The 19,380-nt window shown below is 50.8% G+C and overlaps 1 protein-coding gene across 2 annotated transcripts in view; it reads left to right on the top strand.

The window, feature by feature from the left end:
* The window catches only part of LOC132583767 (vigilin-like), a 123,822-nt gene that overhangs the window by 27,452 nt on the left and 76,990 nt on the right, over positions 1-19,380 (top strand). The window contains exon 2 of one of the 2 annotated variants that reach the window (XM_060255420.1): positions 17,738-17,820. The gene's annotated coding sequence lies outside the window, so the exon portion shown is untranslated. The remainder of the gene's footprint in view (positions 1-17,737; positions 17,821-19,380) is intronic. The other variant, XM_060255421.1, reaches the window with a different exon arrangement.

The following is a 19,380-nucleotide window of genomic DNA, read 5'->3' as shown; positions in this document are numbered from 1 at the left end:
CTATTTTTCTACAAAACGACCCCTGTGTGTGTAACCATTTTATGTGCAGCCCTGATGCTTTAGGGTTTCGCCCCCTCCCCCGCCCGCCAAAAGCAGTCACAAACAGTTGTTGTTAGCGTTCATCAAGCTCTGAATTTGTCCATGAGTTCAGAGCCCATAGTATCTTGAGGAAAGGCATTCTCCAAGGTGCTCGCGGTACTAACTATAGAGCAAAATGTCTTGGGATCTCGTTACCTCCAAATGAAAGTTTCTTTGTGTGATTCTTCCCTCCATGTCACAGTTATATTCAGGAACATTTCAGAGCCATAAAAAGCTGGGTAAAGGTGTTGGCGTGAGACAGCACGGAAAGGAGTTGCGCCTTCCATTGGGCATCCTGTGGACCATCGTGTGGCTCAAGCTGAGAAGAACCTGCTCTCTTCCCCAGACTGTGTCCCGGTGGTGCAAATCCAGGCGTAGCAAGGAATTTTGTTGTTGAGCAAAGCTTTTCAGTTGTTGGCAATTTGTAGACGGCGCAGGTTTCCTCCCTGCGATGCAGATTGATTGCATCTGCTCTCTAGTCCGCAGGTGGCCTGAGGCCAGGTGGAAAACTCCAGCTGAGTGACTATTAGTGGCTCTCAGGCCACGCTTGGGGGAATGCAACCACTCACCTGGTGTGGTTGCTGAGGAAAGAGGCAAGGGAGAGGCGTCTCCTTGACCCAGCGGCTCCTTCGTATTGCTTGGGGGTGGAAGTGGGATGGGGAGGAAAGTACGTCATAACTGAGGATGGAGTAGGCCAGGGGTGTCAAACTCATTTGTTACGAGGGCCGGATTTGACATAAATGAGACCTTGTTGGGTTGGGTCAGGCCATATCGGGCCGGGCCATCTGTGTACCTATTTAAGATTAGGTAGCAGAGATATAAGGAGCCCCGTGGCGCAGAGTGGTAAAGCTGCAGTCCTGCGGTTTGAACTCTCTGCTCATGACCTGAGTTCGATCCCAGTGGAAGATTCTGGTTCAGGTAGCCGGCTCAGGGTTGACTCAGCCTTCCATCCTTCCGAGGTTGGTAAAATGAGTACACAGCTTGCTGGGGGGGGAGTAGATGACTAGGGAAGGCAATGGCAAACCACCCCATGAAAAGTCTGCCATGAAAACGTCGTAATGCGACGTCACCCCAGAGTCGAAAACGACTGGTACTTTACCTTTTTAGGAAAGATATAAACTTTATAAAGGACACAGGCAAACACAATTACATATATTTTTTAAATAACTTAAAACATGCTTAAAATAGCAGCGTTCGTTAGTCTTAAAGATGTTTTCTTTGTATTTCTCTCATGGAATCCAGAGAACTGGACAAAGGAAGCTGTGGCTCTTTTCTTCCTTCCCCAGGGGACTGCGAGGGAAAGGAGCCTCAGCCAATAGAAGGAAGAGAGGCTTAGCTCAGTAATTCTGCTGTGCGATTGAGAGAGCCTGGAAAAACAAGCTCTGCCTCCCCCCTCCTTTCCTCCCCAAGGGAGGAGCCTCAGCCAATGGAGAAAATAGAGGTTTTGCTCTGTAGCTCCTGTGCAATTGAGCAAGGCTTGCAAAGCAAACTGTTATGCAGAAGGAAGCAAGACATCGGGAGAAGGAAACAGATGAAAGTCAGTTGTTCGGGGGCCTGATAGGAGCCCTCTGGGGGCCTGATTTGGCCCCCAGATTGCATGTTTGACCCCTCTGGATTAGGAAGAAGGAAGAGGAGGTGTTGGCTGTGTTGGAGGGCTGTGCTCACTCGGTCCCATCCAGATTCAGTAGCCATGCTGCTCTGTAGGCAAAGTAGTCCTTTCCCAGCAAGGCTAATACTGAATCAGATCTTTGATCTGTCAGAGTGAGCATGGTCTCCTTAGACTAACAGCTGCTCTCCAGCAGAGGTCTTACGCATGATCTACTACCTGATCTTTTGTTAACAAGAGATGCCGGGGATTGAACCTGGGACCTTCTGCATGTCAAGCAGATGCTTTCCCGTTGAGCCACGGCTCCACCTATAACCAGTCCGTAATTCAAGAACACAAGAGGGACCCTGCTGGGCTCACACCTGGAGTTGGCTCAGGCCAACCAAGGGATTCCCAGAACCTTTCAAGGGAAGCCGACAGTCTATAATTGTCTGGGCTGCGTAAGGAATTTCTCACCTGCCATCTTGGCGGTAAGACTCGGAATGCCAGGAGAGGTCTCCGGAGGTTCTCCCTTATCAAAAGGAAGCCAGGATTTCCCTTCCCCTCCCTCCTGCCATTCTAGCCTGGATGCTTTCTCTGCGGAAGAGCTCCCGTCCAAGCACTCTTTGACTGCTCCAGCAGGTGGTGCCCCCTGCGCCTCTTGGCTGGACTTCCTGGCAGCTCTTCTGGTCCTTTTCCAGGGTGTGAACGGGCCCCAGCAGCCAGAGCTGCGTTCTCTCGTGTGGGATTGTTCTCGTGCTTCTTGCTTGCAGTAGCCCATCTGTTCTGAAGCAAGGCTGGGACTCCTGCCCAGAGACCAGGTGGCCAGTAAGCGGGACGGTCAAGCAAAGCAGGCCTGGGAAGTCCAGCTAGTGCTGCAGCCATCCTGTCTGCCAACGGTGACCAGCCAAATACCGTTGGAAAGAATTTTTTTAAAAACCCTACAGCATAAGACCGATTTAAAGGAAAGGAAAGGTCTCCTGTGCAAGCACCAGTCGTTTCGACGCTGGGGTGACGTTGCTTTCACAACATTTTCACGGCAGACTTTTGACGGGGTGGTTTGCCGTTGCCTTCCCCAGTCATCTACCTTCCCCCCCCCAGCAAGGTGGGGACTCATTTTACCGACCTCGGAAGGATTGGAAGGCTGCGTCAACCTTGAGCAGAGCTTGGACTGCAATACTGCAGCTTTAACACTCTGTGCCACCGGGCTCTAAAGGTAAAGGTAGTCCCCTGTGCAAGCACCAGTCGTTTTCAACTCTGGGGTGACGTTGCTTTCACAACGTTTTCACGGCAGACTTTTTTAATGGGGTGGTTTGCCATTGCCTTCCCCAGTCATCTACACTCCCCCCCCCCCAGCAAGCTGGGTCCTCATTTTACCGACCTCAGAAGGATTGGAAGGCTGAGTCAACTTGAGCCGGCTACCTGAACCAGCTTCCAACTCAGGTTGTGAGCAGAGCTTGGACTGCAATACTGCAGCTTTAACACTCTGTGCCACCGGGCTCTAAAGGTAAAGGTAGTCCCCTGTGCAAGCACCAGTCGTTTTCAACTCTGGGGTGACGTTGCTTTCACGACGTTTTCATAGCAGACTTTTTATGGTGAGGTTTGCCATTGTCTTCCCCAGTCTTTTACACTTTCCCCCAGCAAGCTGGGTACATATTTTACCGACCTCGGAAGGATGGAAGGCTGAATCAACCTCGAGCCGGCTACCTGAACCAGTCTTCCCTGGGATCGAACTCAGATCATGAGCAGAAAGTTCAGACTGCAATGCTGCAGCTTTAACACTCTGCGCCACGCGGCTCTTTTAATAATATCAATTGCCTGCAGTTAAATCCTTTAGTGTTTCAGAGGCCAGAGTGCCTGAAAATGGAGGTGACTCTTTTAGCCGTCAGGGTCGGTTGCTCTGGAAAACTATTTCAAGTTTATCTCCTGGCTCTGGATTTCAGTGTTCTGGTGCATTGGATTTTTCCAGCTTACTGCTGAAACTAACCCATGTATGCGTGCATCGAATCCTCTTTTTGAAAGCTGAATATGTGGTAGCCAGAGCTTTTTTTTGTAGCGGGAACTCCTTTGCATATTAGGCCACATACCCCGATGTAGCCAATCTTCCAAGAACTTACAGGGCTCTTCTTACAGGGCCTACTGGAAGCTCTTGGAGGATTGGCTACATCAGGGGTGTGTAGCCTAATATGCAAAGGAAGGAAAGGAAAGGTCCCCTGTGCAAGCACCAGTTGTTTCCGACTCTGGGGTGATGTTGTTTTCACCGCAGACTTTTTACAGGATGGTTTGCCATTGTCTTCCCCAGTCTTTTACACTTTTCCCCAACAAGCTGGGTTCTCCTTTTACCGACCTCGGAAGGATGGAAGGCTGAGTCAACCTTGGGCCGGCTACCTGAATCCAGCTTCTGCTGGAATCGAACTCAAGTTGTGAGCAGAGAGTTCAGACCACAGTACTGCAGTACTGCTGCTTTACCACTCTGCGCCACGGGGCCGCTAATATGCAAAGGAGTTCCTGCTTTTAAAAAAAGCCCTGCGTGGTACTTTTCCTGACTTGGATAGCCTGATCTGGGAAGCCAAGTAGGGTCAAGACCCCCTGATAAGATTTAGATGGGAGACAGCCAAGGAAGTCCAGGATTGCTGTGTGAAGGCAGGCAATGGTGAACTGCCTGTTTGTCGTTTGCCTTGAAAACTCAAAGGGATTGGTATAAATCAGCAGTGACTTAAAGGCACTTCCGCCCCCCCCCCCCCCACACACTCACGTGGTAATTGCTGCCACAGTTTCTTGTGACAGTGAGACCCATTTCTGTTGGATGGTCTAGCACAGGGGGGGCCACATGTGACAGAACAGAGAGACAGTTTGCTGTAGTGGTTAAGTGTGCGGACTCTTATCTGGAAGAACCGGGTTTGATTCCCCACTCCTCCACTTGCAGCTGCTGGAATGGCCTTGAGTTAGCCATAGCTTTCATAGAAGCTGTTCTTGAAAGGGCAGCTGCTATAAAATTACTCTCAGCCCCACCTACCTCACAGGGTGTTGTGAGGGGGGGAAGGTAGAGGAGTTTGTGACCACTCTGAGATTCAGAGTATAGGGCGGGATATAAATCCAAAATCTTCTTACATATCGTGTGGCTCTTGAAGCCCCCACTGTTCTGTTGGCTATCTTAGAGAAGGCATTTGTCTCTTGAAATCACCTCTCCAAACCGAGCCAGCGGCAGCTTGTAGAATGCATTTAAAGTTAAAGTTGCTTGCTTTTTCACTTCTCCCTCCCCCCCCCCTTTTCTATTTTCCTTTCTTCCTTGTGGTTCTCAAACATCTGACATTCATGTCTTGCAGCTTTCAAACGTCTGACCTTTATTCTTTGTCACTCTTAGATTTAACAAGTTTGGCCACCTCTGGTGTCTAGTATTTGTTTGCCTTTCTTTTACTTTTACCAAAGTGCTTCCAGTCTTCATGGCCATCAAGAGAAAGTAATGTCTTTGGGTACAAATGGAAAGCCCTGATAAAATGTTTCTGAGGTTTCCCATTTTTCTGATGGAAACATCGTGGAGTTCTGAAAGCTGTTTTAAGATAAGGTTTCACTCACTCTGATATATAGCGTGAACGTTCTTATGTAAGGCATTCTGCGGCATTAGATAATTTCCGTGCTGTAGACTGTCGTTTTCAAGAAGCTATTAAATTGGAATAATTTAATACTGGCAACAGTTTATTATTTGGCAACACTTAATATGCTATAATCTGTGCAGCGTATTATTAACATTCCAAGTGTTTAACCTGATGCTCAAATGACTGAGACGGTTTCTGTCCAAATAATTTCTTTTCTTTGCCAGGAAAGTTTTCTCATTTCAACTGTTATTTCTCCCTGCCTTTTGCTATAATATGGTTGAAGAGGGTGCAGCTGTTTGCGGCTTTGAAATATTGGGTCTAGCTGTGGTTTTGTTCATAACAGGGGTCACCCAACTTTTTTTTGAGCCACGCTTGGAATTCTGACATGGCACGGTGGGCGGGGCAACAAAATGGCCACCATAGGAGGCGGAGCTAGCCACAAAATGATTGCTACAGCTCACCTTCAATATCACAGTGTAACTAGAAGAAGAAGAATTGCAGATTATACCCTGCCCTTCTCATAAGAACAGCCATGTTGGATCAGGCCAATGGCCCATCCAGTCCAACACTCTGGTCACATAAGAACATAAGAGAAGCCATGTTGGATCAGGCCAATGGCCCATCCAGTCCAACACTCTGTGACACATAAGAACATAAGAGAAGCCATGTTGGATCAGGCCAATGGCCCATTCAGTCCAACACTCTGTGTCACATAAGAGAAGCCATGTTGGATCAGGCCAATGGCCCATCCAGTCCAACACTCTGTGTCACACAGTGACCAAAAAAACCAAGTGCCATCAAGAGGTCCACCAGTGGGGCTAGAAGCCCTTCTACTGTACCCCCCCCCCCCTCAGCACAAGAATACAGAGCATCTCTGCCCCAGTCAGAGAGTTCCAACAATAAGATGTGGCTAATAGCCACTGATGACCCTCTGCTCCATGTGCTTATCCAGTCCCCTCTTGAAGCTGTGTATGCTTGTAGCCGCCACCACCTTCTGTGGCAGTGAATTCCACATGTTAATCACCTTTTGGGTGAAAAAGTACTTCTTTTTATCAGACTCAGAGTGGCTTACAATCTCCTTTTATCTTCTTCCTCCAACAACAGACACCCTGTGAGGTGGATGGGGCTGAGAGAGCTTTCACAGAAGCTGCCCTTTCGAGGACAACTCTTACGAGAGCTGTGGCCTAACCCAAGGCCATTCCAACAGCTGCAAGTGGAGGAGTGGGGAATCAAACCCGGTTCTCCCAGATAAGAGTCCGCACACTTCACCGCTACACCAAACAGCTACTTATGCTGTGGTGGCAACTGCTGCTAAAACAACAGATTTAAAATAATTCTGCATGGGCAATCAGATCTCCGGCAGTCAAGCTGAACCTTGCTGAGCCCCAGCCAGGTACCAGAAAAGTTGTTGGCGGATGCCAGAGTTCCCACAAACACCACATTGAGAACCCCTGGCTCATAGAATTTGCAGTTTTGCTGTCCCTTACACTTAGGGTCATAGAATTATATAGTTGGAAGGACCCCCAGGGTCATCTAGTCCAACCTGCTGCACTATGCAGGACATTCACAAATACCTCTCCTTAAATTCAGAGGATCTTCATCGCTGTCAGATGGCCATCTAGCCTCTGCTTAAAAACCTCCAAGGAAGGAGAGCCCACCACCTCCCGAGGAAACTGTTCCACTGAGGAACTGCTCTGTCAGGAAGTTCTTCTTAATGCTGAGCTGGAAACTCTTCTGCTTTAATTTCAACCCATTGACCTTCTGGGGCCACAGAAAACAATTCCGCACGATCCGCAGTATGACAGCCCTTCAAGTACTTGGTGATCATATCACCTCTCAGCCACCTCCTCTCCAGGCTAAACATCCCCAGTTCCTTCAACCTTTTCTCATAGGACTTGGTCTCCAGACCCCTCACCATCTTTGTTGCCCTCCTCTGGACCCATTCCAGCTTGTCTATATTCTTAAAATGCAGTACCCCAAACTGAACACAATACTCCAGGTGAGATCTTAACGGAGCAGAGTAAAGCAATACCATCACTTCACGTGATCTGGACACTGGTTATTACCTTTAAAGCCCTATATGGCCAAGGACCTGCTTACCTTAGGGACTGTCTCTCCCCACACGTTCCCCAGAGAGCACTTAGATCTGGATCCCAAAACCTACTAGTGATCTCTGGGCCGAGGGAGGCAAGACTAAAATCTACCAGAGAGAGGGACCTTCTTGGTAGCAGCCCCCTACTGGTGGAACCAGCTACCGGAGGAAGCGAGGGCCTTGCGGGACCTCGCCCAGTTTCACAAGGCCTGTAAAGCCACACTGTTCCAGTTAGCCTTTAACTGATCTAGAGTTACCGTCATAGTGGGAGAAAATGTAAGAATACTGAAGCCATCAGAAGCAAAACAGCTACATATGATATCAGCACCGGATTGTTTTAATGATTGTTTTAATTATTGAATTTTAAATTGTCGTGTTAATGTTACGCAATTTTTAAATTGATCGTTTTCATTTTGTTGTTGTGAGCCGCCCTGAGCCTGCTCCGGCGGGGAGGCGGGATATAAATCAAATCAAACAAATAAATAAATATACTTCTGTTAATACAGCCCAAGATTGCATTTGCCTTTTTAGCCGCCGCATCACGCTGTTGGCTCACGTTCAGCATACTTAATTCCATAAATATGCCTAATAGCTTGATTTTAATGCAGTAAGGGAGTTACAAATGATTTATGATAAAGAAGGAGAATAACCTTGAGATTGGTAGGAAAATCAGTGTTACATATGTTTCAGTTTTCCCCCCACCCCGAATTTCTGTTTTTCTCCAAGGTTTTTGAAATTATACATCTGTACTTGTGACTCCTGTACCCCACTCCAGTGCAGCCTCCTAGCTCTCTGCTTCTGAGCAACAAATACATCTATCGAGCGGTAAGCGGGCTGCCACAAATGGCCAGCGGGCCATGTTTAGCTGGGTGGGTCAAAAGCCACCTCGTCCCGCTCAACCGCTGCTTGCCCTCGTTACTGGTTGTATGTAAGATCTTAATTGGGATTAAGAGGCTGCCTGTGTTGAAACTCCCATCGTTTTAATCTACCACTGATCTCTGTTGATCTTACCACGGGTTGCTGCCAGATCCACAGAGAAGCAGCGTGGGAGCAGTCCTGGGTATATTTATTTATAATGTGGGTTAGCATGAATGTTTGATGTATCATAGGCCTTTCCTACAACGTTTAGCTCTGGTAGGGAGATTCTGAAGTAATAAAATCAGCGTACTTGTGGGGGTCGGATGGAATTGTAAGAAGATCTGCTCTTGGAAAGAAAATAACTGTGTGCATCGCACACTGTCTCACTTCTACAGCTTGCCTTCAAGATCGCGGTGTTACGCGAAACAAGTTCTTTGTCCGTTTCTCTTGGCCAGAGTGGCCAGTAGGTTTGTTTGACACAGTAAAGGCTTTTGTTGTGCCTTGCCTGAACAGAGCTTGCAGTAGATTCCCTCTCCCAGTACCACAAGTCTTATCTGAGAGACTCTTATCTGGGAGAACCGGGTTTGATTCCCCACTCCTCCACTTGCAGCTGCTGGAATGGTCTTGGGTCAGTCATAGCTCTAGCAGGAGTTGTCCTTGAAAGGGCAGCTTCTGGGAGAGCTCTCTCAGCCCCACCTCCCTCACAGGGTGACTGTATGTGGGGGAGGAAGGTAAAGGAGATTGTGAGCCCTCCGAGATTCAGAGTGAAGGATGGGGTGTAAATTCAATCTTTTCTTCCTCCTTTTCTTTTTCCTCTTCTTTTCCCTCTTCTTCCTCTTCCTCTTTCGGAGAATGACAGGTGGAAGAGGTGGAGCAGGAGATTAAAAAATGGAACTGGGGCAAGCCAGAGGTGAATTAGCCGTGACAGAGCTTCACTGCGGATGGAACTAGCTTGCTCCAAGAAGGGAGAGACAGTTTGCCTCGGAGAAGCGGTAGTGTCCTACTGTGGCTCCAGACACACACCGTTCATTTCTTCCCAGCACTTCAAGCCAGGGGGTGTCTGCCTGTTCCCAGTTACCCCAGCCAGTCTCTCTTGCTAGTGATGTGCTGTAGGAAATCCTGTGCGTGGAGTTAGACGTGGGCCTCAACCTTGTTGAGCTCCGTGGGTACCTTTGGAATTCTGGCACAGCCTGGTGGGCACAGCCACCCAGTGGCTGCCGCAGCTTCACCTTCAGGCACTTGGTGAATATCCGTCAGCTGCTGCCAAAGCGACGTTTTTCAAAGTCTGCACAGACCATCAAAATCCCGGTGGCCAGCCAGAAGCCTTGCTGGGCAAAAGCCCCACCGCTTTCTAAAAAAAATCCTTGGTGGGCACCAGGGAAGGTGTTGGCATGCTCCATAGTGCCAGTGGGCACTGTGTTGAGAACAACTGTCGTAGGCGGTGCAACTGTCACGTGAGTTGCTCCTAACTTGGACTGTGAGCTCAGTAGGGCAAGAAAGAATGGAACTTATTCTGCCCAATGCCATTTCCCCCGAGCTATAGAATATGCCACAAGTTCCGCTTGCAGATGCTTCCAATGCCCTGAATGGTCTTTCGGGTGTTCTCAGCGGCACGGTCAAGTTTGTCTTGAGATCTTTCATAGAATCACGGAGTTGGAAGGGGCCATTTAAAAAAAAGGTAAAGTTAGTCCCCTGCAGAAGGACCAGTCGTTTCTGACGTTTTCACTGCAGACTTTTTCCGGGTATGTTTGCCGTTGCCTTCCCAGTCATCTACACCCCCCCCCCCCCCAAGCAAGCTGGGTACTCATTTTACCAACCTCAGAAGGATGGAAGGCTGAGTCCACCGTGAGCTGGCTACCTGATCCGCCGGGATCAAACTCAGGTCGTGAGCAGAGAGCTTGGACTGCAGTACTGCAGCTTTACACTCTGCGCCACGGGGCTGCTGGAAGGGGCCATACAGGTCATCTAGGCCAACTCTCTGCTCAGTGCGGGATCAGCCTACAGCATCCCTATAGAAAGTGCCTTGCTGAAAGCTGGATGTGTAAGCAAGACCCCAGAACGTTGAGAAAAGACCGCATTCTTGTGGGCTTCCATAATGCCAAGAGGACTGAAGTTCATTTCCCAAAGCAGCTGGGTTTCAGATTACAAGCGCCCGCCTGGGTGAGCAGATCCCTGTGAATTGTGGAGTTTTCTCCTGCATTTAGTTTCTTCTCCCTCGCGTTCTCCTTGTCTCATAGCTCTCTCTCACCTCCCTTCTTTATTTATTGATAGCCAGCGGCTGCATCTTGGGCCGCAATGCTGCCGGATCACATCCGAGGCAGTGAGGTTGCCGTCTGTCACCATGCAGCCGGGAGGGGGAGCGAGCGGTAGGCGCTCAAGGTGTGCATCATCCGCTCACAAAAGAGCCGGCCTTGGGTTAGGACGAACTGTTCAGAATACTTGAGCGCGTTCGGTAGGAAACAAAGCGCTGGGCCCTGCCCCCTCGCTCTGGGAGCAGATCAGGGCTGCTTGTTGGATCAGCGGCAGCTTGGCATGCAGAAGGTCCCCGGTTCGATCCCCAGTGAAGGATCAGGTAGCCAGGGAAGGGAAAGACCTCTCTACCTGAGACCCGCGAGAGCTGCTGCCAGTCTGAATAGACAGTTCTGACTTTGACGAACCAGCGGCTCTGATTCGGTGTAAAGCACCTTCGCGTATGTTCTGTAGTGAAGCAGAGGAATTGCTGCAGAGCAGGGGTGGCCAAACAGGGGCTCGGGAGCCACGTGTGGCTCAGTCACACGTGTTGTGTGGCTATCAAAGCCCCCATTGCCCCCTTGACTGGCTTGGAGAAGGCATTTGTCCTCTTAAATCGCTTCGCCAAGCCAGCCAGTGACTTGATGAATGCATTTAAAATTAAAGTTGCTTTCTTTCCAAATCTTCCCTCTCCCTCCCCTCTCCCTCCCCATCTTCCCTTCCCACTCTCCCTCCCCTCTCTCCCTCCCCTCTCTCCCTCCCCTCTCTCCCTCCCCCTCCCCATCTCCCTCTCCCCTCTCTCTCTCCCCCCTCTCCCTCCCCCATCCCATCTCCTTCCCCTCTCTCTCTCTCCCCCTCTCCCTTTCCCCCCTCCCCCTCTATCTCCCTCTCTCTGTCTCCCTCCCCCTCTACCTCTTTCCCTCCCCTCTCCCACTCTCCCTCCCTCCCTCTCTCCAGTTTGGTGTAGTGGTTAAATGTGCGGACTCTTATCTGGGAGAACCGGGTTTGATTCCCCACTCCTCCACTTGCACCTGCTGGAATGGCCTTGGGTCAGCCACAGCTCTGGCAGAGGTTGTCCTTGAAAGGGCAGCTGCTGTGAGAGCCCTCTCCAGCCCCACCCACCTCACAGGGTGTCTGCTGTGGGGGAGGAAGGTAAAGGAGATTGTGAGCCGCTCTGAAACTCTTCGGATTGGAGGGCGGGATATAAATCCAAAATCATCATCTTCTTCATCTCTCTCTCCATCTCCCCTCCCCCCCTCTCTCTCCCTCTCTCTCTCCCTCCCTCCCACCCTCTCTCCCCTTCCTCTCTCCCTCCCCCTCTCTCCCCTTCTCTCTCTCCCTCCCCTCTCCCTCCCCTTCCTCTCCTCTCCCCCTCCCTCTCTCTCTCCCTCCTCTCTCCCTCTCCACCTCTCTCCTCCCCCTCTCTCTCTTTCCTCCCTCTGCCTCCCCTTTCCCTCTCTCCCTCCCTCCCTCCCCCTCTCCCTCCCTCTCCTCTCCCCCCTCTCTCTCTCCCTCTCCTCTCTACCTCTCTCCTCCCCCTCCCTCCCCTCTCCCCTTCCTCTCTCTCCCCCTCTCCCTCTCCCCCTCTTTCTCCCTCTCTGTCCTTCTCCCTCCCTCCCTTTCTCTCTCTTTGCCTGCTCTCAAGCATGTGATGTGTATTCTGTGTGGCTCTTACATTAAGCAAGTTTGACCACACCAGAGGACGAGAACTTGGAGGGGAGGGGGCTGGAAAGAATAAGGTGGGGCAATGGGGTCTCAGCAGGCAAGCAAACGGCGCTCATAGGGTTTACAGAGGGCCTTCGTGAATCACAGCACCCTTCTGGCCCAAGAAAACCCTGCCGTGCTTTTTGGTTAACTCGGATGATGCGCATCTCACGGCTGCTCTTTAAATAGCCACTTCCGTCAGCCGTTTTCGTGTTCATGCTGTCGAGAAACAGGCCCAAAGCTGGGACTGACTCAGCTCTCCGGGCCTGGCTGGGAAGGCGGCCTGCATGGGAGGGAGCGCCTGGCCCTGCGGAATCCTTGAGGGAGGAGAGATGCACGGCCGGCCCTGCCCCTAAGCAAACCCGGTGCTTGCCTAGGGCGCCTGCCTTCTGGGGGCACCAAATGTGACCGGGTGATGTTATCACTGCGGGGGAGGGGGCATGCAAAGTGAGCCTTGCCTAGCGTGCCAGACAGTTTAGGGCCAGCCCCGGAGAGATGTAATCCAGCCTTCGCTCTTCCCCTTGGCCAACTCTCCTACCTCTCCTGCTTTGCGCCTGCAAGTTAGAAAACTGGACCTCAGTCTGTTTTTGAAGAAGGATCTTGCAAGGCAGTTCTGGCTCTTTAACAGCACGTTAGATTAGACCTAAGAGGCATCTGTTCCGTTCCCCCCAACCCCTTTCCACAGCCGGCAGCCTTTGGGATGCTTGTTATAGCAACCACAAAAGCCAGGCACCACGGCACTTTCTTAGCTGTACATCCAAATACCAGCTTCTAAGCGCGAAGGGGAGAGGCTGTGGCTCAGCGGAGGAGCATCTGCTTGGCGTGCAGGAAGGCCGCGAGTTCAATCCCAGGTTTCTCCAAAGAGGGTCAGATTGTAGGGGATGTGAAAGACCTCAGCCAGAGACGCCGAGCATCTCTCTGCTTGGCATTGTGGCTTCAGTCTCCCCAGCCTCTCCAGCAGGGGTCATTTTGTAGAAAAATAGGTGGTGGAGCTCATCCAAGGGTTGTTATGCAGCTGCACCTACTAGTCAATGGACAAGGAAATGGAACTCTCAGAAGGTGGAACTCTCAGAAAGGTTCAGGAGCTGCTGTCCTTTGAGCTTCCACTGAATCCGAGGCCTGCTTTCCAGTATGATCAGGGGAAGGGGGGAAGAAGAAGATGATGATATTGGATTTATATCCCGCCCTCCGCTCCGAAGAGTCTCAGAGCGGTTCACAACCTCCTTTACCTTCCTCCCCCACAACAGACACCCTGTGAGGTAGATAAGATATTGGATTTATATCCCGCCCTCCACTCCGAAGATTCTCAGAGCGGCTCACAATCTCCTTTCCCTTCCCCCCCCCCCACCACAACAGACGGCCTGTGAGGTAGATGAATATATTGGATTTATATCCCGCCCTCCACTCCGAAGAGTCTCAGAGTGGCTCACAATCTCCTTTACCTTCCTCCCCCACAACAGACACCCTGTGAGGTGGGTGGGGCTGGAGAGGGCTCTCACAGCAGCTGCCGTTTCAAGGACAACCTCTGCCAGAGCTATGGCTGACCCAAGGCCATGCTAGCAGGTGCAAGTGGAAGAGTGGGGAACTCTGCCTGTGTTGCTGTCTGCCTGAGTAGACAATGCTGACCATAATGGACCGAGGATCCGATCCAGTCTAAGTTGACTTCATGTGTGCATGAAGGTTTTCTTTCTAGCTACTGTGGTTAATGGTCCCAGAGCTCTTCTCCGTGATTTCTTCAGTCCAAGCAGCCCATTTGGGGTACAACTCTCCTTGTGTTAACGGTGCAGGAAGGGGTGTGTTGATCTCATTGGACTTGGGGAAGGGGCAGCCATTATGGCATAATTCTCTCTGCAGAGCCGCCAAATGGCTGCTTATTTCTCGTGGCGCTTTCTGACATGCCCAGGAAAATGCTGTTCACATTTTGGGGTCAGGAAGCAAATTTTCTTCAGGCCAATTTGGCCAGAGATCCTGAAGGTTGTTTTTTTTTTTTTTTTGCCATCTTCTGAGTGTGGAGCAGGTGTGACTGGGTGCGTTTGTGTGGGAGGGAGGTATTTGTGAATTTCCTGCATTGTCCGGGGCAGGGGTGGTGGTGTGGTTGGACTAGATGACCCTGGAGCAGTGATCCCTCTAAGCTGAGTTGGTGTGAGCTAGCTCACAGGGGGAGGGGTTTAGCCACCGACTCATACGTTCTTGTCTTAGCTCAAAGGTAAAATGGCGCCCAGAGCAAACTAATTTATGCAGTAGCCAAATCGCTCGCAAAATTCTACAAAGTAGAATTTTTCCTCACAAGACTGCACGGCTTAGAGGGAGCATTGCCTGGGAGGGGCCTTCCAGTGTTACGATTCTGTGAATGTGTGTGTCAGGCCCGTAGCTCCTCCTTTCAACTAAATGTCCCCTCCATTGGAGGGGCCCCCAGTCCATCCCCTTTGCTCACTGCCGCTCTGAACAAGTATTAGCAGTGCTGCAGGTCTTTTCGTTTTCCCTCTCCCCTTCCCTAACCCACCTTGCAGAGCAAAGGGGGGTGGGGGGGGTGAGACGAGTCAAGAGCTGGGGTGTCAAACTCATTTGTTATGAGGGCCGGATCTGACACAAATGAGACCTTGTTGGGCCGGGCCATGTCAGGCTGGGCCATGTGCGTAGCTATGTAAGATTAGGTAGCTGAGATATACATTTTATAAAGAACACAGACAAACACAAATACATTTTTTAAAAAAACAACAAAACATGCGTAAAACATTGGCGCTCGTTTGTCTTAAATATGCTTTCTTTGTATTTCTCCCATGGGGTCCGGGGAACTGGACAAAAGAAGCTGTGGCTCTTTCCTTCCTTCCCCGGGGGACGGGGGGGGGAGTCTCAGCCAATAGAAGAAAGAGAGGCTTGGCTCAATGATTCTGCTGTGCAATGGAGGGAGCCTGGCAAAGCAAGCTATTCCTCCTCCCCCGAGGGAGGAGTCTCAGCCAATGGAGGAAATAGAGGTTTTGCTCTGACGCTCCTGTGCAGTTGAGCAAGCCTTGCAAGGCAGGCTGTTATACAGAAGGAAGCAAGATATAGGGAGAAGGAAGCAAATGACAGCCGGTTGCTTGGGGGCCTGACAGCCCTCTGGGGGCCTGATTCAGCCCCCGAACTGCATGTTTGACACCCTTGGTCAAGAGGTCTCTGTCTCTTTGAGAGAGGGGCGCATAAGAAAGGGGTGGAGGGACCAGAGCTGCTGTGACTGCCCAGGCGAAGAGAGGGTTAGCTTGTGGAACTCAAGGCAGCTTACATTGCCGAGAGCCTTGGGCTGCCAAACTGGGTGACCCCCCCCCCCGGCCCCCTTCCCAAACACGAAATCCTGGCTACGGCCCTGATGCGCGTTGTCACGATCCCCTTCTCTCCCCTGGGCTGTTTGGACCGGCAAACGGCAACCGAGCCTTTCACGGTGCGAACCGAGAGTCACGAAAGGCAGAGGTTTGCAGCACCTTCCTTCTGCCGCTGAAGCCGGCTCTCGGATTAGCTCCACGTGCGCCGGAGTTGGGGGTGGGGGTGGGGGAGAAGCGGGACTTCGTTCGGCATTCTTGACTCCGCACGCGGCTCTGACGTGAAGTTGACGGCCTGTGGCAATCGGGAGCGGCTTCCAGGTTGCGCTAAGAGGATTTCTGGCAAATCCTATTGGTGAGGATGGATCTGTGCGGCTCAGTGCTCCCTGGCCCGCTTAGCGGGCAGTGGGGGGGGGAGGCATTGGGAGACAGAGGGCGAAACTCCTTGTGACCGTCAAGGGCTCTTGTGAACAAGGAGAGGAAGCGGCCCCTGTGCCCTGCGGTGGGGGCAGTCTCCCCCCGAAGTGCCAGCAGAGCGGCTGGCTTTGACGCTGAAAAACCAGCACGACCCAGCGGGCATCTCCCCGGTGCTGTAGGCAGTTCCTTCTCTCAGATCGATTCCTGGGATGTGAATTGAGTTCTGCTCAGCGGAGGAGAAAAGGAGGGGCGTGGAATGCTGGCTTTCTTGGGGCGGCAGGCTGCATTCCTCCCCCTTTTTTGCTTCTACCGAGCAGGTGTTGAGGCTGCCGTTTGAAGCAGCCAGCGAACGGGGAGAGCAGCCCTGTTGAACTGCTTCCTGTCCCCGCCACCGAATAGCTTTGATTCCTGCTTGGGAGGATAAATGTTAGCCAGCCTATCGCAGTGTTTGGTTTGTCTGTGATGGGGTGTGAACTGGCAGAGACTGACCAAGAGAGAGATCTCGGGGTCGTGGTAGATAACTCACTGAAAATGTCAAGACAGTGTGCGTTTGCAATAAAAAAGGCCAACGCCATGCTGGGAATTATTAGGAAGGGAACTGAAAACAAATCAGCCAGTATCATAATGCCCCTGTATAAATCGATGGTGCGGTCTCATTTGGAGTACTGTGTGCAGTTCTGGTCGCCGCACCTCAAAAAGGATATTATAGCATTGGAGAAAGTCCAGAGAAGGGCAACTAGAATGATTAAAGGGCTGGAACACTTTCCCTATGAAGAAAGGTTGAAACGCTTGGGACTCTTTAGCTTGGAGAAACATCGACTGCGGGGTGACATGATAGAGGTTTACAAGATAATGCATGGGATGGAGAAAGTAGAGAAAGAAGTACTTTTCTCCCTTTCTCACAATACAAGAACTTGTGGGCATTCGATGAAATTGCTGAGCAGACAGGTTAAAACAGATAAATGGAAGTACTTCTTCACCCAAAGGGTGATTAACATGTGGAATTCACTGCCACAGGAGGTGGTGGCGGCCACAAGCATAGCCACCTTCAAGAGGGGTTTAGATAAAAATATGGAGCAGAGGTCCATCAGTGGCTATTAGCCACAGTGTGTGTGTATATATAAAATTTTTTGCCACTGTGTGACACAGAGTGTTGGACTGGATGGGCCATTGGCCTGATCCAACATGGCTTCTCTTATGTTCTTATGTCTGTATATTCTCTCTTATGAACTGTGATCCCATGTTGTTGTTTTTTTCTGCACCAAAAACATTGAGCAGGGGAGATATTTCAGGTCCCGATCTTAAGAAGAAGAAGGCTGCCGCTTTATACCCCGCCCTTCTCCCTGAATCAGAGACTCAGAGCGGCTTACAATCTCTTATATCTTCTCCCTGCACAACAGACACCCTGTGAGGTGGGTGGGGCTGAGAGGACTCTCACACAGCGGCCCTTTCAAGGACAACTCTTGCGAGAGCTACGGCTGACCCAAGGCCATTCCAGCAGCTGCAAGTGGAGGAGCGGGGAATCAAACCCGGTTCTCCCAGATAAGAGTCCGCACACTTAACCGCTACGCCAAACTGGCTCTCTTCTCTGCATACTTCACAGTCTGCCAGTCTATCTGATGCCAGCCCTGCCTGGAGAAAACAGTCTTTAAGATTCCAAACCCAGCATGGAGAAAACAGTCTTTAAGATTCCAAACCCAAAGCATTTCTCCCCCTCCCTGTCCTGCTTTACCGAATTCCGCAGAAACCGATTTGCAATTTCTGTGCGTTTCGGTTGGTCTTCATAAGCTGTTGCCTGGTTTCTGTGTTTTGATTCTGGGTGTCGGTAGCCGCCTTTCCTCACAGCAGCCCTGATGCCCTCCAATCCTTTTTTTTTTTTTAGCAGGACCAAAGCCGCCGTCACGCTGAAGCGCCACAGGTAGCCTCGTTCAGGACGGACCCTTCTGGCATTTGACCATTTTGCAGGTGAGTTTTGCTCCCCTTCTGGACCAAAGCTTTTGCCAGCTTGAAGCTTCGGGATTCTGTCAGTCGGGGGTGTCGAACTCATTTGTTATGAGGGCTGGATCTGACATAGATGAGACCTTGTTGGGCCGGGCCGCGTGTGTTATAAAATGTAATGCCAGGTAGCAGAGATACAAACTTTACAAAGGACACTGACAAACACAATTAAAGAGTGAAAGAAAATAAAACATGCTTAAAGCGATAGCACTCGTTGGTCTTAAAGGGTGCTTTCTTTGCGTCTCTCCCATGGGATTCAGGGAACTGGGAAAAGGAAGCACTGGCTCTTTCCTTCCTTCTTCAGGGGACCAGGAGCTGGAGGAGCCTCAACCAATAGAAGGAAAAGAGGCTTGGATCAGTAGGTCTGCTTTCTGATTGAAAGAGCCTGGCAAAGCAAGCTCTCCCCCCTTCCTTCCCAAGGGAGGAGCCTCAGCCAACGGAGAAAAATAGAGGCTTTGCTCTGTAGCTCTTGTGCGATTGAGCAAGCCTGGCAAAGCAAGCTGTGATGCGGAAGGAAGCAAGAGAGAGGGAGAAAGAAGCAGATGACAGCTGATTGTTTGGGGGGGGGTGATTTGGCCTCCGGGCCACGTTTGATACCCCTGCACTGAGTATCTTCAACCAGGGGCAGGTGATGTTCCAGGATTTTGAAGCATCCAGAAGGAAACATCTGGTTCTAGGCTAGGTCCTAGCTTAGTGCATCTGGACCTCAAGTGAGACAGCCTTGGGTTCACAAGCGCCAGTTCTGCTTTGGGGCTAAATAAAAACCAAGATGCCAGCGTGTGGTTTCTAAGCTTCCTGGGAGTTCCCCTGGCTTCGCTTTGGGTGTGCGCGAGTGTGCTTAGTGCAGTTAAGTTTAAGGAAGACGTGGCCAGGCAATAAAAACCGGAAACAGCAAATGCTTTGGGCAGTTTATTTATCCAAAGTACCTCAGAGTTGTGGGGTGGCGTGTATTTCCTGAGATCACACCAGCACTGCTTCCTCAAGAATCGTTGGAGCAGCTCTGCTTTTAGCCCTCAGAGGCATATCCATCTTCTCAAACGAACAGCTTTCCTGTGGGCAGAAGGCAGGTTGTTGGGGCTTTCTGGTAGTGTTCCCTCTAAGCCAGGGGTGGCAAAAACTGTGACTCGGGAGCCACGTGTGGTTCTTTCACACAAATTGTGTGGCTCTTGAAGCCCCCACTGCCCCATCGGCCAGCTTGGAGAAGGCATTTCTCTCTTTAAATCACTTCTCCAAGTCAAGCCAGCTGGCAACTTGGAGAATGCATTTAAAATTAAAGTTCCTTTCTTTCCACCCCTCTCTCCAGCCCTCATTTATTTGCCTGCCTCCCTCCCTGTCTCACGGCTCTCGAGCATCTGGCATTCGTGTCTTGTGGCCCTCAAACATCTGTCATTTATTCTGTGTGGCTCTTACATTAAGCAAGTTGGCCATCCCTGCTCTAAGCTGAGTTAGTGTGAGCTAGCTCTCAGTTTTTTTAGCCTCCAGCTCACATATTTTTGCCGTAGCTCAGGAAAAATTGCCCCAGAGCAA

This window comes from Heteronotia binoei, chromosome 15 (assembly GCF_032191835.1).
Source record: "Heteronotia binoei isolate CCM8104 ecotype False Entrance Well chromosome 15, APGP_CSIRO_Hbin_v1, whole genome shotgun sequence".
Lineage (NCBI taxonomy): Eukaryota > Metazoa > Chordata > Lepidosauria > Squamata > Gekkonidae > Heteronotia > Heteronotia binoei.
This window is presented reverse-complemented; position numbering and strand designations above follow the sequence as displayed.